Consider the following 23,941-nt stretch of genomic DNA (forward strand, 5'->3'; position numbering starts at 1 on the left):
TATAAAGATTTTAGCACTGTTCTTGTTAACATAACAGGTACACAATAGGTGTTACCTATTTATTGTCTTAACGTACATAGAAAAGACACTGTTGAATTTTGACAGGAATGATTCCCCAAAAATTATGTCATTATACACTAAGGTGGTGTGAAAGTAGTCAGGCGGTTTTTGAAAAAGCATTGAATGGAGTCTCAGGGTTGGACACGACTTAGAAATTGAACAAGGTACTTTTTCATTTTCTTCAGGGAAAATGGCATCACATCTGAAGTGGTCTCATACATGTAGGTGGGTAAATTAGTGGGAATATGGGAAATGCTATCTTCTCTCATAATGTGATAGCAAACACTGAATATAAACACTTATGAAATTATAAGATAACATTAAAATCAAAATGTAGGAAATCAACTTCAAAAACATTATACATGATTCATTTATGTATTTATTTCTGCTCGATACATAAATTCATTTTTTGTTACATATTAGATGAGTTTACTGAGAACAAAATCAATAAAAGTTGCCTCACTTTAAGCTAATTTGTTTACTTTAAAAAAATTTCTATTTTGAAATTAATTTAGGCTCATATGAAATTGCAGAGACGTCTTCAGCTTTCCCCAACCCTGACATCTTCTATTAACCACAGTATATTATCACAACCAGAAATTGACGGCACAATGCTATTAACTAGACCAGAGATAGAACTTGCTCAGATTTCAGCAATTTTTTAATTTGCTCATTCCTGCATGTTTTTATATAGTTCTATGGCACGTTACCACATGTACTGATTTCATAAGCACACTTGCTGTCAAGATGCAGAACTGTTTATTCATCACAAAGAAACTTCTCATGCCATCCCTTTAAAATCACACCTTCATTGCCTTCCCTAATCCCTGGTAACCAATCTTCTGTTCTGAGTCTCTTTTATTATTCTTTTGAAAGCAAATAATTTCAATTTGAGACACAGCTAGGAAAGGTTTAATAGAAACTCTGTTTTTTTATTTGACAATATGTTTGACTTTTAAAAAATTTTTATTTTTACTTGGGGGATAATTGCTTTGCAATATTGTGTTGGTTTCTGCTGTATATCAACATGAATCAGCCATAGGTGTACATATGTCCCCTCTCTTGAACCTCCCTCCCACTTTCCACCCCTGATTTCCAAGCAGAAAGATAATAGAGGTCTCATCAAGGTTATTTGGAAATTGGTCATATAGTTTCAAACATTAATAATGTGAAATTTTCAACTCTGGCAAGAACTCACAGAAATGTAACTTTGGAAAGGGGCAGGTCGGCCCAGCAGCGCCACCATTAAGCGTCACCAGAGGATCTCTGCTGCGGAAACCCGGGCTTTGAACATGTCACAGCCGAAGGGTTAAAAAAAAAAAGAAAAAGAAATATAACTTCAGTTCATGAAACAGTGAGATGCTAATTGTCACTGGTTTTCAGGGGTACAAGTTAATTTTTATAGATCACACTCATTACTGTCCTAGATGACTGTTAGTTTAGAAGAGCATTAGAAAATAAAACATAACACATTATTTTCCATTTTTAAATGAGAAAAAGAAACCCAATCCTTTGAAAAATAGAAATTTTCTTGGACTTAAACAAAATCTTTTATTTTTACGATTGCAAATTTCTAGTGAGCCTATATAATCAGAGATTGAAAATATAGGTGAGCAATATTTGTTTTAATAAGAATGGACCTAAAACACAATAATAAAATATCAGTAGAATAATATTTGTATAAAAATTAGTTACTAAATTAATATTTGAATTTAAAAATTTAATGCTCTCAAATCTTTGTCCTTGCATACTTTTAACACCTAACATCCTCAAGGTTTTTCTTTCTCCTTGTCCAAAATAAAAGGTATTCATTTGGGCTTTTATATCATATCTTTATCTATAGCACCTAGATTCTGTTATCAGGTATAAGTCATTTGCAGTTTTAAACAGAAATGGCATTAACATTGGCTTATTTTTCACAGCAAGAGTTACAGGTAAATCTTAAGGAACCAAAGCATGAAAACAGAAAATCTAAGAGTTGAACTGCACGGAAATAACTGGCACTCATGCTAAAGAAGACGCAACCCATTTGTAGCCATGTATTTAATTCTGGGGGCCAAGACCCTCAGAACCCCAAACTCTTCTCTCATAATTAATACTTATGCTATTGTTTGAGTTTTAGAATTCTAATACTCAGATATGTGAATGTCTGCTTGAAATAGGACTTTATTTATTTAGTGGGTACACCTTCATTGAAAAAATAGTGGACAATTTTCTATACAATAATATATAGTCCTACCATACATATTTTAAAGTACTGTTTATTTATAACCCTATCTTTTCCCGCAGATTATCTGAAGCAGATTCTAGGAAAAGACTTTTAATAAGAAGTAAAAGAGAAACAAAAAAATCAGAATCAATGAGATGATTATAACAATATGTTGATGATAAGATGCTGCATATCTAACATGATTATTCTTGCTTAAAATTTGGATCTGAAATTTCCTGCTGTGAAATCAAAATGAGAGACACAGTTAAATGCCCTTATTAAACAGAAAGAATTTAAATTTCTCAGATTATATGTAGGACACTAGTTCCTCTAAACATTGTATGGCAAATACAAACAAATTTTATTTCAAGTTTTCTTAAACAGTCTCTAAGAAAGCTTGACAACACAGTAATAAAACATCCTTTTGTGAATATGACTCCAGGGAAGATATCAAATATTCTCCAGAATGAGTTTATAGCTAGTTCTGGAATCAATGGGGCCTCTGATAACAGTATCTTCCTCGAGGTGAGAGAATGATAGAGCACCCCTTATTTACTCTCCCTGATGTGAATTCCACCTAATGTACACTTCCGGTCATCTAAAGTGCTCAAGTGTTTGAGTTAAAAGTATTGTGAAGAATGGTTGAATAGATCCGTGAACCTGACTTTTGAAAAGAACCCAGGCTGCTATGACTTTGAGTTGTTTCATTTCAAAGCAAATGGTCTTCCCTGGTGGCTCAGATGTTAAAGAATCTGTCAGTAACATAGGAGACCTGGTTCAATCCCTGGGTTGGAGATCCCCTGGAAAAGGGTTTATCTAGCCACTCCAGTGTCAGACTTTAATTTTTTGGGCTCCAAAATCACTGCAGATGGTGATTGCAGCCATGAAATTAAAAGACGCTTACTCCTTGCAAGGAAAGTTATGACCAACCTAGACAGCATATTAAAAAGCAGAGACATTACTTTGCCAACAAAGGTCCATCTAGTCAAGGCTATGGTTTTTCCAGTGGTCATGTATGGATGTGAGAGTTGGACTGTGAAGAAGGCTGAGTGCTGAAAAATTTATGCTTTTGAACTGTGATGTTGGAGAAGACTCTTGAGAGTCCCTTGGACAGCAAAGAGATCCAACCAGTCCATCCTGAAGGAGATCAGTCCTGGGTGTTCATTGGAAGGACTGATGCTGAAGCTGAAACTCCAGTACTTTGGCCACCTCATGCGAATAGTTGACTCATTGGAAAAGACCCTGGTGCTGGGAGGGATTGTGAGCAGGAGGAGAAAGGGACAACAGAGGATGAGATGGCTGGATGGCATCACTGACTCGATGGACATGAGTTTGAATAAACTCTGGGAGTTGGTGATGGACAGGGAGGCCTGGCGTGCTGCAATTCATGGGGTCGTGAAGAGTCGGACATGACTGAGCGACTGAACTGAACTGAATCCACTCCAGTGTTCTTGTCTGGAGAATGTAATGGACAGAGGAACCTGGCAGGCCACAGTCCATAGAGTCACCAAGAGTCAGACACAACTGAGTGACTAGCACTTTCACACTTTCACATTCAAAGCAAATGCATCTCTAATACAGATGCCAAAGTTTTATGTTATTAAGTCATAATACCTAATATTTGAATCCAATTAAATGAAATTTCACTACCATACAAAGAAGAGGTACTTATAATAAACAAACCCAACAATTTCTTCCAGATTGCGTACCTCAAATGTCATAATTTTGTGTTGAAATTAGCCAACTATTTTGGTTGTATCAGCCTACAGTGGCAGGAGGATAACATGGAAGATAGCACAGCATAACTAGAAAGTACCCAATCTGGAATTCAAAAATTTTCTTTATCCTCTTAATTCATGATGTAATTTCTTAGTTTATGACATATTTAAAGTATATAAGTCTAAATGTCAGACTTTCTTCTTCTCAACTCTGCTTCCAATGTTAATTGTATTGATAGGTTTGGATTTACATTCTTTTCATGTTGTAGATGTCTGGGACAGAAAAGCACTAATTAATTCATGTCTAGAGTGAAAAATACATTTATTTATGTCTAAATGAAAAACAAAAGATCAACTCTTTCTTTCACGAATAAATTTATCACTTAGTGACAATACAAGTTGTTCTTGCTTGATTTAGATACTTGGTCTTGAAAGACTGTATCGAATAATAAGTGGCTCAGGTTATGCAGGAATAGTGAAAACAAAACTTCCTTTAATGTATTATTGACAGGAAGGTGACTCTAAATTTTACTGGGAACATTTCTTCATGCCGAATGTCAATGAAGCTTCTGTTTATGTGCTTTTGCAAACAAATAATTAATGTGGCATGATCCTGTCCACATCAGGTCAGGTAAAGGACTCAGAGGACCTTCTGAAATGAGTTATCTGTCTTTGAATGTGAAAAAGAGGATGAAACTATCATATTTTATCAATAACCTCTGTTAAAATCTAAAACCAACACAATTTATGTATATAGAAACTTGGGGTTCCTGGACAGATGAGTATCCAAAGAGGTTTTGAAAATAAATAAAATGACTATTATCAGCTTATTATCTGCCTAACTTCAGGCAAAAATGAATTAATCTCAATAAAACACTCTATTATTCTTGTCAATTCTATTTCTTTGCTCATTTTAGTTTTGTTTTTCTCCATACAGTTTAATGTTTCTCTGTGCCCTTCTCCCTCCTTGAGTCTTCTGAAGATAAGAAAGGTATTTGAAATGTGCTGTAAACAAGTGAGACCATCTGACAGCTTTTGCTTGAAATCTTTCAACTGTGGTTTCAAGCTGTTTTACCACAAACTTGCAATTATGTCAAACAAGTTACTTTACCTCTTGGACGTCAACATCCTTGTCTAAATAAGGAGACCAAAACTTATAGGGAAGGATTATGGGAAGAATCAGGTAACATATGACTGTATTGTTAATGCCTAGTAGGTCCTATATAAATAGTGATGTTATCTGTTTTATATTTCTATTAATGGACTTCGACTTCTAGTAATATACCAGTCAGTAGTACCCAAAGGAAGTTATCTTCCCAGTGATGGAGATCTCATTTCCTAAGGGTAAGTTTCAGTCGGCCTCTCTTGTTCTTATAGAATTCATGAGAGCATTCTAAAAGCATACCCATGATCTTGGTCCTTATCACATAAACTCCTTTCCAGAAGTACATTTGTGCTGCAGGATTGAAGTGGTGGCTAGAAGTGTTGGAGGGCAGGGGCCAGGAACAAGAGAGAACACAAGGAATGTGAAAGACAATTTAGTGCTTCCTCCCAGCCTGCATTTCATCTTACCCTTTGCTGTCTATGGACTATTCATCAGCATTAACATGCACCGAAATCTCCTTTGAAATTTTAATCAATTTAACATTGGTGTATCTATAGATTAGATGAAATAACTTTTGCTGTCTCTTCCAAGCACCTTTGTCATTTGAATGGCTTACAGCTCTCATATTTCTCAATATGAATTTCTAGATATCCTTCTATTTCAATCTTGTTTTCAAAGGACAAGGTGGAAGATGACAATGGTAATGAAGATTAACGGAAAGACTAATTATTTAGTCACTGGTGGGGGGATGAGGCGTACAGCTAAATCTTTCTGTCACGAATATTCATAACTAGTTCAGTTTAAATGCCAGATTTATGAGAGCAAGTGATCCATCTCTATCATGCGCCGGATGCTTTATTTAAGGTGGGTTCAGAAGAATCTTAATTTTTCATGCAAAGCTATTCACTATATATCAATTCTAAAACATTGCTCTCTTTCCATTTCCCTGTGTATGTCCCACTTACACAACCACAGAGATTTAGATTGAGTCTTAAATAATGATTATATATTTGGAATCTCAATATTTTTTCAACATTCACAAAGCATTTTTTTTTAACTTAAAAACAGTTCATTTGATGGGTGACAGATTTGTGTGCCACAAACCCAATATGAATGGATTATAGACAATTACATAAAGAGGTACTTTATTTTATAGCTACCAACATTTTGATACTATGAGTATTTCAACTACAGCGCATATCTAACATTAAAGTAGCATATGATTTAAATGCTGAGTTGGCAACAGTAAGTTAATGTCACAACCAATGCAAAGAAGCTTTAATTGTAAATATGCCATTTGTCGAGAGTGTATAATTATAACTATGCCCAATTAAAATGATAAACATGTCAATTGAAAAGAGATTTTTTTTTCTCTTTTATGCTCAGAAAGTTTTTTTAATCTTGATTAATAAAAATTATTCAAGGAAATATCTAAGTTATATGTAAATAAAAATGAAAACTTGAGTTTGATATTTGAGAAGAAATGTCTATTGCTAAAAATGCATTCTAGACCATCAAATTCCCCAAAACTATGGACTCTACAGTTCTTATATAATAGATAGGAAGTATTGCTCTTGGTCTATGTATATTAAGAACGTAAAGCAACCATCAAACTTTTGACCTTTCCATTCAGGTACTTCTGGGGCATTGCTATACTGACAAAGAGAACATCTGACAAATTATTCTAACAAGTATTGTTCTCGAGTAATTTCTTCATAATAAGGGAGGGAAGCAGCTAATATTTAATTAGGGCTCATCAAACACAATCCAAAGTTCATAATCATGCCACTTAACCCCCAGTTCCACTGGGTCTTTTGCCTTATCAGCATGGGGTGCTTGTCAGGTTACTGAAAGTTGCTGAGTGCTTTTATCAACTCTAATGATGAGTAAAACAATTCAGTTTTTCATAGTCTATAAAGTACCTTCACCAAGGAAATTATTACTCTCTACGGATTATAGTCTAGCAGAACACAAGGAGTCTATCAAAGCCTGTTGTTCCTCTTCACTGTGACATACACAGGCAGGAAGTGAACTCTCAAGAGAAAGGTTTGCAATAAGATTGTTTCTTTTGGGCATCTCTTCCCTCAGCTTTTTTTCAATACCTTGAAGCTTCCTTTTGGTCTCTGAGTGTTCCCAGCGAATCAGTTCTCGTTAATACCTCTAAAGACGTTTCCAGGTCGCTCCCACATCTAACCACAGCATTCATTCCCTCCTCTTAGGTTCACAGTAAATATTCACAGTGATAATTGGTCACAGTGCTTTTTCCTAAGCTTCAACATGGCTTCAGGATCTTTCTCAAACTTGCCCTATTCAATTAGAATCAGCATTGGAAGATGTAATATATACCATTCCTTTGCTTTATACCAACTAATAGTGGGAGTACTGGACAGGTGGAGGGGAGTAAAAGCAATAATTTGATGCTTTTAACATCTCTCAAAGACGTTGGCTGGTCATAAATAAAGTTCACCTGAATACGTGTTGTGCAAGCAGTCCAAATGATTAATGAAATATGGAAAGGGGCAGAGAGGAAAGGAGAAAGGAATTTCTTGTAAAAATTTTGCTTTTGGTTTTTATGGTAGTTTCCTATTGCTACTGTAACACATTATCAGACACTTTATGACTTACAACTATACAAGATATTTTCTTACAGCTCTGAAGGTCAGAGGTTGAAATGGCATGTATGGATTAAAATCAAGCTGTGGACAGAATTGTTATGGAAGCTGTAGGGGAGACTCTGTTTTCTTGTCTTTTCTAGCTTCTATAGGCTGCTCACATTGCTTGACTCATTGTTCTTTTCCTCCATTTCAAAGCCAGCAAGTATAGGTTAGTTCTTCTCACATCCAATCACTCTGACTCTCTTGCCCCCATCTTTCACTTAGAAGACACCTGTGATTACATTGAACTCATGGGGGTAATCTGGGATAATATTCCCATTTCAAGAACCTTAACTTAATCACGTCTACAAAGTTCCTTTTTACCACACAAGGTAACATATTCCCTGGAGAAGGAAATGGCAACCCACTCCAGTAATCTTGCCTGGAAAATCCCATGGACAGAGAAGCCTGGTGGGCTACAGTCCATGGGGTTGCAGAGTTGAAAATCACTGAGAGACTAAACAGCAACAACAATTCACAGGTTCTGGTAATTAGATCAAGAACATCTTTGTGTACTCAGTTGCTTCCATCATGTCCAGTCGTGTTCAGAATCCCATGGACAGAGGAGCTTGGCTCTTTCAAGAGATAGTACACTATAGTCCATGCAAAGTGCTAAGTACAATCCTTGGATAATGCTGCCCTTCCTTATCTTTCCTAGACCTGTTCCTTAACATATTCCGCAAGGTACTGTTAAATGAATGTTGCACAAATGGTCTCACCAATGATGCCACTGTGGGACTTAATATTTTAATATGTAGCTTTCTTTGATCCTTCTTTGTACAGCATAGGAAATAGCTTAGAATGCTTAAATTCTAGCACTTTTGTCATTACCCCAAATAAAATGAAGGCAAAAGTGCACACTTAATTCTGTCTGGTCATTTATCATCTGATACACCAAACAGGTCAGAGATAACTTTTAGATCATCCTGACTGCCTTAACAGAGTTAAACTTTACAATTTTTAAGATGTGAAACAACACTGGTAACTGAGATGCAGTCTTCATATCATTACTTAAAACCGTACTAAAGCATTCTCCAGGGCTTCCTAGGTGGCACTACTGGTAAAGAATTTGCCTGCCAATACAGGAGGTATAAGAGACGTGGGTTCAATCCCCGGGTTGGGAAGATGCCCTGGAGGAGGGCACGGCAACCCACTCCAGTACTATTGCCTGGAGAATCCCATGGACAGAGGAGCCCGAAGGACTACAGTCCACAGGGTCACAAAGAGTTGGACCAACTAAAGTGACTTAACACACATCACAAAGCACTCTTCGTTATTTGTAGCATTGGCCAGTCAATATTCATTTGGCTAACTAAAGCTTTTAGCGTTCATGCTTCAGTTTCTTTCAATATGACATTTTTTAGTATGACATGCAGTTCCAAGAGAAAATTTTTGTTTTGACATGTACAGTTAATACTTTAAAACTGGGTGGAATAAAGTTAACTCCTCCATGGCATCAAAGCAGATCAAGAGAAGGGAAAAAGTAAGTCTTACTCTTCCCTAGACAAACTAGAGAGATTACCTCCAGTCTAGTGACTTTTAAAATTTAAAAAAAAAAAATCTTTCTTATTCTGGGCTATGACATATTTAATTGTACTAATGCATTTTAGAACAAACAAATTGATCTAATTTTACTTCATGCTTTACTCTCAAGCCTCTAATGCCTGCCCAAGGAATAAAAAAAGGCAAGGTTTTGAAGGACAGTAGGGCAACCCACTCTAGTATTCTTGCCTGGAGAATCCATGGACAGAGGAGCCCGGTGGGCTACAGTCACAAAAGAGTCGGACACAACTGAGAGACTTAGCATGCACGCAAAGCCAATATATCACACAATTGTATTGAACTACTCTATAGGATAATAATAATGGAATTTCTAGAATAGACCTGGATCCAGTCCAAATATATTAATGTCTCTACATCTTGCTGAGCTTTCCTGTGCTTCATCTCTGTCTTTCAGAAAATAAGATCTACACTGTGTTCAGACATTATATGGTTATTCCCCTAGAATTTTAACTCTTTTGAGGCTATTTTAGGATTGCCAAATTTTGAAAATGTTACCAGCAATCTTAATTTCATCTCATTAAAAAATACAAAATCATCAAAAATAATAATAACTATTTCAGCAAGAAGAAGCTAGACTGGATTGTGTCATGGCTTTTACAAAGAGAGAAAAAAGTCTCATAATTTTTCATTCTGCAATTAAAGTGGAAAAAATTTCCTCAATAACTTTTAAACTTAAAAAATAAATTTAGAAGATTTTTACCCAAATTATTTTATTGAAAGTGGTGTAGCGATATGAAAAAGAAAACAATGCTTAAAATATCTTTATTCAACATTGATCTGATACAAGAGACAAAACCCACCTTGATATTTTGGGTTGGATATGCTATTTGGTAGGCTTTTCCAGGGATTTAGCGGCAATATTTCTAAAAATACCAGAGTGCCAGTTGCTGACAATTTTTACTTTCATATTTGAGTCAAATTCCAATCACTTAATATGAATCTGAATTCCCAGAAAGCAAATCTATCCAAATAAATTTCAAACTGATTATATTTGAACCTAGTGAATCTGACATTATAAGGCTGATAGAAAGATGATTCAAATGGAAAAATCTAATATATATAAGCTAGTAGAGAATACAGGTTAAATATAAGTAGGCTGAACTAAGGTTACTAATACTATTGAAAAGATTTTTTTTCTTTTCTTTTTTTAAAAATTAATTTATTTATTTTAATTGGAGGATAATTACTTTGCAATATTATAGTGCTTTTTGCCATACATTGACATGAATCAGCCATGCGTTCCCCATGTGTTCCCCATCCTGAACCCACCTCCCACCTCTCTCCCCATCCCATCCCTCAGGGTCATCCCAGTGCACCAGCCCCGAGTACCCTGTCTCACGCATCAAACATGGACTGGCAATCTATTTCACATATGATAATATACATGTTTCAATGCTATTCTCTCAAATCATCCCACCCTCTGAAAAGATTATTAGTTGTTAGAAATTAAAGGATTTCCCTTTTGCTAGAAAGAAGTAAAATTAGGTTGAAATTATTTATGTAAATAAATAATTAATATATATCAATAGGTAAATTGAGCTTCCCAAGTGGCTTAGATGATAAAGAATCTGCTTGCAATGCAGAAGACCCAGGTACAACCCTGGGTTGGGAAGATCCTCTGGAGAAGATAAATTATACACATATTTTGGGGAATTAGATTAAATTAGAAAGAGTACAACTAAGGGCAGCTTAATGAAACCATTTTGTCACTATTTAAAAATGATTAATTAATGCTTGTGACCCACTGGCCAAAGACGGCACATACAGTGTAAGAACTGCAACTTTCTTTCTACTAAGTAGAAAAACAAAGCTCACTGTTTATGAAACATTTTTCCATTATTTCCACAAAATATCTGGTTTCTAAGCAATTACTGCTAATCTACTAAATTCGTATTAGATAAGAATTATTTCACATCCCTGAAATCAATTATCTCATCAAACCAATTGTTTTCCTGTGAATGTTTGGCATTCTTTAGACTTTTGGCAGTAAATAGAAATGTAATAGAGACAGAGAGGTATATGAAGAAGATATGAAAAGGAGATTAACTGGGGGGATTTTTGACCACCTTAGAGCTTTTGTCTATATTTTTAAAATAACCATCAAGAACTCATTAAATCAAGTAAAGTGCTCAGTTGCTCAGTCGTGTTCCACTCTTTGGAACCTGATGGACTATAGCCTGCCAGGTTACTCTGTCCGTGGAATTTTCCAGGCAAAAATGCTGGAGCAGATTGCCTTGAGTTTGATAGTGTTCTAAACCTTAATATATGTCAATAACAATCTTTTAAAAAGACAATAAGTCTTGGCTGCATAAAGCTTACATGCCAATTTGGAGGAAAAGACAATAATTAATCAATCAATTAATAAAATAAACATCTTATTAGATTGCGATAAATATGACGAAGCAAAAATAGGGAGGAAACATCCTTTTCTTTTTTTTTTTAATTTTTTATTAGTTGGAGGCTAATTACTTCACAACATTTCAGTGGGTTTTGTCATACATTGATATGAATCAGCCATAGATTTACACGTATTCCCCATCCCGATCCCCCCTCCCACCTCCCTCTCCACCCGATTCCTCTGGGTCTTCCCAGTGCACCAGGCCGGAGCACTTGTCTCATGCATCCCACCTGGGCTGGGGATCTGTTTCACCATAGATAGTATACATGCTGTTCTTTTGAAATATCCCACCCTCACATTCTCCCACAGAGTTCAAAAGTCTGTTCTGTATTTCTGTGTCTCTTTTTCTGTTTTGCATATAGGGTTGTCGTTACCATCTTTCTAAATTCCATATATATGCGTTAGTATGCTGTAATGTTCTTTATCTTTCTGGCTTACTTCACTCTGTATAAGGGGCTCCAGTTTCATCCATCTCATTAGGACTGGTTCAAATGAATTCTTTTTAACGGCTGAGTAATATTCCATGGTGTATATGTACCACAGCTTCCTTATCCATTCATCTGCTGATGGGCATCTAGGTTGCTTCCATTTCCTGGCTATTATAAACAGTGCTGCAATGAACATTGGGGTGCACGTGTCTCTTTCAGATCTGGTTTCCTCAGTGTGTATGCCCAGAAGTGGGATTGCTGGGTCATATGGCAGTTCTATTTCCAGTTTTTTAAGGAATCTCCACACTGTTTTCCATAGCGGCTGTACTAGCTTGCATTCCCACCAACAGTGTAAGAGGGTTCCCTTTTCTCCACACCCTCTCCAGCATTTATTGCTTGTAGACTTTTGGATAGCAGCCATCCTGACTGGCTTGTAATGGTACCTCATTGTGGTTTTGATTTGCATTTCTCTAATAATGAGTGATGTTGAGCATCTTTTCATGTGTTTGTTAGCCATCTGTATGTCTTCTTTGGAGAAATGTCTGTTTAGTTCTTTGGCCCATTTTTGAATTGGGTCATTTATTTTTCTGGAATTGAGCTTCAGGAGTTGCTTGTATATTTTTGAGATTAATCCTTTGTCTGTTTCTTCATTTGCTATTATTTTCTCCCAATCTGAGGGCTGTCTTTTCACCTTACTTATAGTTTCTTTTGTAGTGCAAAAGCTTTTAAGTTTAATTAGGTCCCATTTGTTTAGTTTTGCTTTTATTTCCAATATTCTGGGAGGTGGGTCATAGAGGATCTTGCTGTGATTTATGTCGGAGAGTGTTTTGCCTATGTTCTCCTCTAGGAGTTTTATAGTTTCTGGTCTTACATTTAGATCTTTAATCCATTTTGAGTTTATTTTTGTGTATGGTGTTAGAAAGTGTTCTAGTTTCATTCTTTTACAAGTGGTTGACCAGTTTTCCCAGCATCACTTGTTAAAGAGGTTGTCTTTTTTCCATTGTATATCCTTGCCTCCTTTGTCAAAGATAAGGTGTCCATAGGTTCGTGGATTTGTCTCTGGGCTTTCTATTCTGTTCCATTGATCTATATTTCTGTCTTTCTGCCAGTACCACACTGTCTTGATGACTATGGCTTTGTAGTAGAGTCTGAAGTCAGGCAGGTTGATTCCTCCAGTTCCATTCTTCTTTCTCAGGATTACTTTGGCTATTTGAGGTTTTTTGTATTTCCATACAAATTGTGAAATTATTTGTTCTAGTTCTGTGAAAAATACCATTGGTAGCTTGATAGGGATTGCATTGAATCTATAGATTGCTTTGGGTAGAATAGCCATTTTGACAATATTGATTCTTCCAATCCATGAACACGGTATGTTTCTCCATCTGTTTGTGTCCTCTTTGATTTCTTTCATCAGTGTTTTATAGTTTTCTATGTATAGGTCTTTTGTTTCTTTAGGTAGATATACTCCTAAGTATTTTATTCTTTTTGTTGCAATGGTGAATGGTATTGTTTCCTTAATTTCTCTTTCTGTTTTTTCATTGTTAGTATATAGGAATGCAAGGGATTTCTGTGTGTTAATTTTATATCCTGCAACTTTACTATATTCATTGATTAGCTCTAGTAATTTTCTGGTAGTCTTTAGGGTTTTCTATGTAGAGGATCATGTCATCTGCAAACAGTGAGAGTTTCACTTCTTCTTTTCCTATCTGGATTCCTTTTACTTCTTTTTCTGCTCTGATTGCTGTGGCCAAAACTTCCAACACTATGTTGAATAGTAGTGGTGAGAGTGGGCACCCTTGTCTTGTTCCTGATTTCAAGGGAAATGCTTTCAATTTTTCACCATTGAGGGTGATGCTTGCTGTGGGTTTGTCATATATAGCTTTTATTATGTTGAGGTATGTTCCTTCTATTCCTGCTTTTTGGAGAGTTTTAATCATAAATGAGTGTTGAATTTTGTCAAAGGCTTTCTCTGCATCTATTGAGATAATCATATGGTTTTTATCTTTCAATTTGTTAATGTGGTGTATTACATTGATTGATTTGCGGATATTAAAGAATCCTTGCATTCCTGGGATAAAGCCCACTTGGTCATGGTGTATGATTTTTTTAATATGTTGTTGGATTCTGTTTGCTAGAATTTTGTTAAGGATTTTTGCATCTATGTTCATCAGTGATATTGGTCTGTAGTTTTCTTTTTTTGTGGCATCTTTGTCTGGTTTTGGAATAAGGGTGATGGTGGCCTCATAGAATGAGTTTGGAAGCTTACCTTCATCTGCAATTTTCTGGAAGAGTTTGAGTAAGATAGGTGTTAGCTCTTCTCTAAATTTTTGGTAGAATTCAGCTGTGAAGCCGTCTGGTCCTGGGCTTTTGTTTGCTGGAAGATTTTTGATTACAGTTTCAATTTCCTTGCTTGTGATGGGTCTGTTAAGATCTTCTATTTCTTCCTGGCTCAGTTTTGGAAGGTTATACTTTTCTAAGAATTTGTCCATTTCATCCAAGTTGTCCATTTTATTGGCATAGAGCTGCTGGTAGTAGTCTCTTATGATCCTTTGTATTTCAGTGTTGTCTGTTGTGATCTCTCCAGGAAATATCCTTTTCATCTCTAACCAGTTAAAGAGTTTAGAGGCTATCATTTCCAACTTTACAAGAAGAAAAAGCTAGAAAAACTAGAAAACAATGACTTTTTTTGACCCATCAGAAAACTGAGGTCATAAGGCAAACTGCCACCTTGAAATTCGTTTGGAAAGGTACATTCAGAGAGGTATAACAATGAGAGGTGCTAATGTGAAGCAGAAGACCATGAAGACATAAACCTCACTGTAGAAACACTTAAGTAATAATTTTTACAAATGATCCAAGAACTGTGGTACAATTTCAAAAGGCTTAATACATTTATAATTGAAATACTAGGTACATTAGAAAGAGGAAAATGAAGCAGAAAAAAATATTTGAAGTAATAATGGAAAGGAATTTCCAAAGTTCATCCAGATGTTTTAAAAAGCACAGATCCATGAGTATCAGAGAACTTCAAGGAGAATAAATACTCCCCCCACCATTGAGTGCTACACTCAATATGCCAGTAAATTTGGAAAACTCAGCAGTGGCCACAGGACTGGAAAAAGTCAATTTTCATTCCAATCCCAAAGAAAGGCAATGCCAAAGAATGCTCCAACTACCACACAATTGCACTCATCTCCCACGCTAGTAAAGTAATGCTCAAAATTCTCCAAGACAGGCTTCAGCAATATGTGAACTGTGAACTTCCAGATGTTCAAGCTGGTTTTAGAAAAGGCAGAGGAACCAGAGATCAAATTGCCAACATCTGCTGGATCATCAAAAAAGCAAGAGAGTTCCAGAAAAACATCTATTTCTGCTTTATCGGTTATGCCAAAGACTTTGACTGTGTGGATCACAATAAACTGTGGAAAATTCTGAAAGAGATGGGTATATCAGACCACCTGACCTGCCTCTTGAGAAACCTGTATGCAGGTCAGGAAGCAACAGTTAGAACTGGACATGGAACAACAGAATGGTTCCAAATAGGCAAAGGAGAATGTCAAGGCTGTATATTGTCACCCTGCTTATTTAACTTAGATGCAGAGTACATCATGAGAAACACTGGGCTGGATGAAGCACAAGCTGGAATCAAGATTGTTGGGAGAAATATCAATAACCTCAGATATGTAGATGACATCACCCTTATGGCAGAAAGCGAAGAAGAACTAAAGAGCCTCTTGATGAAAGTGAAAGAGGAGAGTGAAAAAGTTGGCTTAAAGCTCAACATTCAGCAAACTAAGATCATGGCATCTGGTCCCATCACTTCATGGCAAATAGATGGGGAAACAGTGGAAACAATGGCTGACTTTATTTTTGGGGGCTCCAAAATCACTGCAGATGGTGATTGCAGCCATGAAGTTAAAAGACGCTTACTCCTTGGAAGGAAAGTTATGACCAACCTAGACAGCATATTAAAAAGCAGAGACATTATTTTGCCAACAAAGGTCCATCTATTCAAGGCTATGGTTTTTCCAGTAGTCATGTATTGATGTGAGAGTTGGACTGTGAAGAAAGCTGAGCACCAAAAAATTTATGCTTTTGAACTGTGGTGTTGGAGAAGACTCTTGAGAGTCCCTTGGACAGCAAGGAGATCCAACCAGTCCATCCTAGAGGAGATCAGTCCTGGGTGCTCATTGGAAGGACTGATGTTGAAGCTGAAACTCCAATACTTTGGCCACCTCAAGTGAAGAGTTGACTCATTGGAAAAGACCCTGATGCTGGGAGGGATTGGGGGCAGGAGGAGAAGGGGAGGACAGAGGATGAGATGGCTGGATGGCATCACCGACTCAATGGACATGAGTTTGGGTAAAGTCCAGGGATTGGTGATGGACAGGGAGGCCTGGTGTGCTGTGATTCATGCAGTTGCAAAGAGTCAGACATGACTGAGCAACTGAACTGAGCTGAACTGAAACTGATACAGCCTCTATGGAAGATGGTATCAGTCAATCAGTTCAGTCGCTCGGTCATGTCCGACTCTTTGCGAAGATGGTATGGAGAGTCCTTAAAAAACTAGGAATAAAACCAACATATGACCCAGCAATTCCACTCCCAGGCATATACCCAGAGGAAACCAAAATTGAAAAAGGCACATGTATCTCGTTGTTCATTGCAGCACTATTTGCAATAGCAACATGGAAGCAACCTAGATGTCCATCGACAGATGAACGGCTAAAGAAGTTGTGGTGCATATGCACAATGGAATATTAGTCATAAAAAGGAGCACATTTGAGTCAGTTCTAATGAGGTGGGTGAACCTAGAACCTATTATACAGAGTGAAGTAAGTCAGAAAGAGAAAGATAAATATCATATTCTAACAATGTACAGAATCTAGAAAAATGGTACTGAAGAATTTATTTACAGGGCAGCAATGGAGAAACAGATATAGAGAATAGACTTATGGATATGAGGAGAAGAGATGAGAGTTTGAGATGTATGGAATGTATGAAGAGTAACATGGACACTTGCATTACCATATGTAAAACAGATAGCAGTGGGAATTTGCTATATGACTCAGGAAACTCAAGCAGGGGCTCTGTATCAACCTAGAGGGATGGGATGGGGAAGGAGATGGGGCGGAGGGTCAAAAGGGAGGGGACACATGTATAAATATGGCTGATTCATGTTGAGGTTTGACAGAAAACAGCAAAATTCTATAATGAAATTATTCTTCAATTAAAAAATTAATTAATTAAAATAAACACAAACACACACCTTGAAAAAATGAATATGAAAATGCAATAATATAGTTAAAGACAAAAACTTTCTGTCGCTAATTGACAGTTCAAGCCAGCAGAATATCATTAGGGATATGATAACTGGAAGAGCGTTATCAATAAACTTGATCTAGTTGACATTTATGCAGTGTTTCACCCAACAAAAGCAGAATATATATTATTCTCAAGCTCACAAGGAACATGCACCAAAATAGTCGATGTGCTGAGTCATAAAACATGTTTAGGAAAATTTAAAATAATATAAGTAAATAATTAATGACCTTCAAACAAGAAATTACCAGACCAAGATGGTTTTACTAGTTAACTACAGCAACCATTCAAGGAAGAAATCCCTCACCAGTTCTTTCAGAAAATGGAAGCAGAAGAACCATTTCTTCTAATTCTATGAAGTCATCATTTCCCTAAAATCAAAATCAAATTAAAAAAAGACAGTACTACAGACAAGTTTCTCTCATGAACATGCATGTAAAAATCCTCAACAAAATATGAAAAAAATAGAATCCAACATGTGTATAACAAAGAATTATACACCATCACCAAATGAAATTTATATCCATTGAACAAGGCCAGTTTAACATTCAAATATCAAAACAATCTATCAGGCTAATGAAGAAAGATCATATCATCATTTCAGTTAACGCAGACAAAGCATTTTTTTTTACAAAATCCAACACTTACTTGTGACAAAGATTCTTATAAAATTAAATAGAGTGTCCCTAACTTGATAAAGAACACTTATAAAAAAAACTATAATATTATAACTAATGAGACACTAGGTGCTTCCCCCCACCAACATCAGGAACAAGGAAAGGACATTCTCTCTCACTACTTGTGTTTATTGTAGCACTTAAAGTCTTACTGAAATAAGATAAGAAATAGCAATACAAACATACACAAGGGAAAAATTATTTTTTATAGGCAGTACAGTTTTAAGGAGATCAAACCAGTGAATCCTAAAGGAAAACAATCCTGAATATTCACTGGAAGGACTGATGCTGAAGCTGAAGCTCCAATACTTTGGCCACCTGATGTGAAGAACTGACTCATTAGAACAGACCCTGATGCTGGGAAAGATTGAAGGCAGGAGGAGAAGGGGATGACAGAGGACAAAACGGTTGGATGAGATCAATGGATATGAGCTTGAGCAAGCTCTGGGAGTTGGTGATGGACAGGAAAGTCTAGCGTGCTGCAGTCCATGGAGTTATAAAGAGATGGACATGACTGAATGACTGAACACCAGCAACTGTCTGTGTGAAAAAGCCCTTGAACTTGCAAGTAAATGTCTGAGACTCATAAGTGAATATACAAAAGTTGTAAAATACAAGGCTAAAGGAAAAAGCCAGTTGATTTCCTAAATATCAGCAATGAGAAATTAGAATGTGAAATTTCCCAAATTAATTTACACTAGCATAGAAATGTAATTCATAGATATAAATCTAAGAAAATATGTATAGAATCAGTATGCAGAAAACTACAAAATGTTAGTGAAGTCTATTAAAGAGTAAGTAGAGAAATTTTCCATGATTGTTAATTGGAAAACTCTATTTTGTTAAATTATCAATGCTTCCAAATGATATACAGATTCAATGCAGTTCCAATCAACATCCTAACAAAATACTATATGCATATATATGTGTGTGTGTGTGTGTGTGTATGGTTTTCCTGGTGGCTCAGATGGTAAAGAATCTGCCTGAAATGTGGGAGACCCAGGTTCAATAACAACCAGCTAATTCTCTCTGTTTGACTCCCGGCCTGGTGCACTGGGAAGACCCAGAGGGATCGGGTAGAGAAGGAGGTGGGAGGGGGGATCCGGCTGGGGAATACATGTAAATCCATGGCTGATTCATGTCAATGTATGACAAAAACCACTACAATATTGTAAAGTAATTAGCCTCCAACTAATCCAAATAAATGAAAAAAAAAAGAAAAACAAAGAAAAAAATAAACATATTTAATATAAAAAAAAATAAAGTCAAAACTCCTGAGAACAGTCAACATAATATGGAAGAACAAATTTGGAGCACCCACACTACCGACTGCATAACTTTAAAGCTACAGTGACCACAGCAGTGTGACATTAATGAAAGAATAGACATATAAATAAATAGAACATAAAGATAGCTCAGAAATATATCTTTATACACCACACAATCTTGACAAAGACACAAAAAAGGAATTCACTTTCAAAGTTGGTCTTCAACAAATAGTCCTGGAAAATGAGGATGTCTATATGGTACTTTACACGTCACACACAAATTAAATTGGATCAGAGATAGAATTGTAAAATGGAAAACTATAAACCATGGAAAAGAAAAATTGGAGAAAATCTTCATGGCTAAATTTGATGATGAGTTTTGAAAAAGAACACCAAATTGTGGTCCAGAAAAGAAAAATTAAACTGAATTTTATTCAAATTAAAATATTCTCTTTAATCATTTTAAATTAATTAAGGTTTGTTTTAAACTCTAGCCTGTTGTCTAGTCTGGAAAACATTCCTTATGCATTAGACATGACTGTGTATTCTGCAGCCGTTCAATGGAATGTTCTTGAAATATATGTTAAGAGTATTAGATACATATTATTGGTGTACGTTGTTTCTATTAAACTTCCGTTTCCATGTTGATCTTTTGAGTACTTATCTGTCTATTATTGATAGTGGAGTATTGTTGATAGTGGAGTATCATAGTCTTCCCAATTACTGATAAACTATTTCTCCTTTCAATTCTGTCCATATTTTATTCTTTATGGGAAAGACAGAGGATGAGATGGTTGGATCATGTCACCAACTCAATGGACAAAAGTTTGCGCAAATGCTGGGAGATAGTGAAAGACAGGGAAGCCTGGAGTGCTGCAGTCCATGGGGTCACAAAGAATCAGACATGACTTAGCAACAGAATAACAACATATTTTATTCAAGTGCATGTAAGTTAGGTACGTGTATGTCTATATGTGTTTTCTTCTTTATATATCCTTTTATCTTGCTGATACTATCTATTTCAATATTTGACTCAAGATTACTTGCAATTTCCCACTGGAGCATTTTTACTTACAACACTGCTTTAAAGTTCTTGCCAGATAATTTCAACATCTCTGTTATTTTTTCATTGGTAACTATGCAAATATGAAAATTATTCATTTTCCCATATAAGAAATATCTATGGTTCTTCATATGCCAATTAATTTTTATTTTATTGTGTTCATTTTGAATATTACATTTATGAGACAAGGGGTCTTATTTATATTCAATGAGAAGTTATTGTTTTTTTTGTTTGTTTGTTTTAGCTTTCTATTGACTGTGTTTCCAATGCTGGTTCAGTTTTCAAAGCCTTTGAAGTGCTTTCATTTCTAACCTGCATATGTATGTGGTTAGTGATCAGTCTGAGACTTAATGAGAAATCTATTTCTTATCACACTTCTTAAAGTCTACAGTATGCTAATTAGGATCAGACTTGTTCTTGCAGAGGTCAGTGGCTAACCTGGGAATTAATAAACAAAATTATTGCTTTCCCAAGATATTTCTTCTTCATAAAATCACTGGGACTTTCCAGCCCATTGGTTTTCACTCTTTGGTCTTCTGGTCAGAAACTGTTGTCTTCTTTGATTGTTCTAGTCCCTCCAGAGCCATGTAGCAGGAGGACAGAGGGAGAGGGGAGAAATAAACAGTTTTGCACCAACCTCTTGGAGATGTAGCTCTCCTAAAGAGGAATTTCAGCTTCAGGACAACCTGGGTGGGGAGTGCAATAGAAGAGAGAAAAAGGAGAGGAGAAAAATCAAGATATTTCTTCCACTTTCTCTGAACTTTAGGAGTTTCCTTTACTGCTTCTCAAACCAGAGTAAGAGAGCTTCTGCTTGGTCTTTCTGAACCATAGTGCTCACTTCTGGGTTTTATAGTGCAATGTAGTCAGACCAATAAATACTAGAGAAAAAAAAAATAATAAACTCTGTTTCATGGTCCTTCAAATTCTAGTGTTCTTCCCTTTCCTGCCTGCTGATATTCACTTTTCAGTATCCTCAAGTGCTGCTCAAGTAATTTGTGGAGGTTGGCTGCACTCAGTGAAAGGGAAACTCTGGCAAAGGTTTATCTTCACTGGAACTGGAAGACAATCCTATTTTTAGCTTTTCAACATTTCAGAACAACTTTAAGCCATCATTAAACTGTAGCAATTTGTTTTCTTACATTTTTTGAAATGTCTGAGAGGAATTTATATGGACTTTATTTGGAATAGAACAATTGAGGAAGATGATGTTTAAGTTGATGGCATACTTGAAACTCTACACCAATCTGATGAACCCATGTGGAATATTTTCTGTGATATATGTCTTTGTCTCTTCGATTTCCTATCACCACTTCTAAGATTGCCCTCTTTCAGAGAAAATTATCTTTATGCACATTGTGGAGTCTTCAAAAATGTGTGTTGGGAAGAGGAAATTCACAGATTTTGACCCCAAAACAATTCTACTTTTCTCTTTAATAGAATTAAAAAGAAAATCACATTATTACTTTTTCTCCCCCTCAACTTTTACCATGTTTTATTTTCAATTATTTTCCTTTCTTTCATACTTGAAGTAGATTTATAAATATTGCTTGATTGATTTCTAAGCCACTTGGTCAACTCTTTGCAACCCTGTGGATTGTAACTCACCAGGCTCCTCTGTCCATGGGGTTCTTCAGGCAAGAATACTAGAGTGGGTTCTCTCCATATAAAGGAATTCAGATAGCCATTAACCAAAAATAAAGAAGCTTTTCTAGCCAATATCTGATGACATTATTTCTATTCATATCAGAAAGCAAACATACTGAGAAATTCATTAGAAACTTCAATTCAAAACATTCAATAAATTATCATATATATGTGTTTATATACACGTATATATGCATATCAAGTTCATATACCACAGTTTGTTTTTGTGTATGTTTTTTTTTCTTATACCAGATAGTTTCTTGGGGTCTTTCTAATGTAATCTGAATTTTACAGGAAACTGGATTTTAGAAGGGCAAAATAATGTGGCCAAGATATTATAAAAAGAACTATATTTTAGATCATTTAACAAGTCTGGGATACAAGTCTCCAAACAACAATGTGTCTGTTTATAGTTCAAGTTTAAGAAAATTTGCTTTTATCATTAGTGTAAGATTTTTTTACCATCATTTCTTCTATGAATAAAATTATGACTAGATATTTATCTTCATGATTATGATTAGATTTTGGATTTTCTTATTGATTCAAATATATATGCAGAAAAGATGATATGGCGAGCCTGACTAGGGAAATGTTAACAGCTCAGGTTTAATCAATAAATACATTAGTGGTTCTACTGATTCTGCAGCAAATTCCATACGTAAACTTGTCCCAGAAATTAATTTGATGAGTTAAATGAGAGTATACATTCTAATTTGTTTTCATATTTAATTATCCATTTATTCTTTTGATTCATAGGCAGTAATTTCATACTGTTGATTCCCTCTTGACCTTGCACTTGTAACTGAATCCTGAGATCTGGCTTGTGGCCCAGGAATATGTAGAAAATTGTTTATATTAGCAGCAAGCTGCCATGAGCTGCACTGCTTTGATTTAACGTTATAACTGAACTAAAAGTAGCATTGCTTTCCCATGTACTCTCTATTCTGCTCAAATCCCTTGTCATTATAACAGATGTTTGGATTATTGTTCTGTAAACTATGTCAGAATTTCAATCTCTAGTATCTGTTTATTATTCTCCAAGGGTGATATTACAAATGTTCTCATGCACAGTTAATACTTATAAAACAGTCTGTCTTATTTCCCATTAAAAAAAAAAAAAAACCTACCAGAAAGTTTTTGAGAATCAGAGTAAATATACCTAATTTGGGGAGGGGTGTTTTAAGTGTACATGAGTAAATGATTCCAACTAAAAATGGGCAACATTTCAAAAGTATTCCAATCATTATTAAAAAGAGCTTTTATCTTAAGTCTTATTGGATACTAATTTTTTTATAAGTATGTATGCGTAGTTAAAATTGAAATACCATAATTAAATGATTTCATTCTGCTATTGAGATATAATTTAATTTATGTTAATGTCTATGAAAGCCATATCTACTGATAAACCTCACAGTTTTGAAATGTGCCATGTTAACAAAATATAAAAATTATTGAATAAAAGAACGTGAAATCCAGATGCTCAAAAAGATACACCAGAAGTATGTAAGGAGAACATTACTGCTTCAAATCTGTACTTGAGTAGAAAAACTTATTACCTTAAAAAAACAAAAGAAACAGGGTTACTGACAGCTTTTTAAAATACATTTTTAAAGCCTGAACTATTAGTTTCCTCCTGTTGTTTGAATGAGTTATTACAGCTTTTACAAGGGCATGAAATGAGATTTCCTGAGGTGACGGTCCAATTGGATGTTGACAAAGAACAAAATCTTTGATAAATCATTTGTTTCTCCTTTACATTTTTTTTTTATTTTAATTCTCCCTCTAAAGAGAATTGGTGTGCTCTCAACAGAGCCCACATCAGATAAAGGAGC

The sequence above is a fragment of the Cervus elaphus genome, chromosome 9 (assembly GCF_910594005.1).
Source record: "Cervus elaphus chromosome 9, mCerEla1.1, whole genome shotgun sequence".
In the NCBI taxonomy this organism is placed as follows: Eukaryota; Metazoa; Chordata; class Mammalia; order Artiodactyla; family Cervidae; genus Cervus; species Cervus elaphus.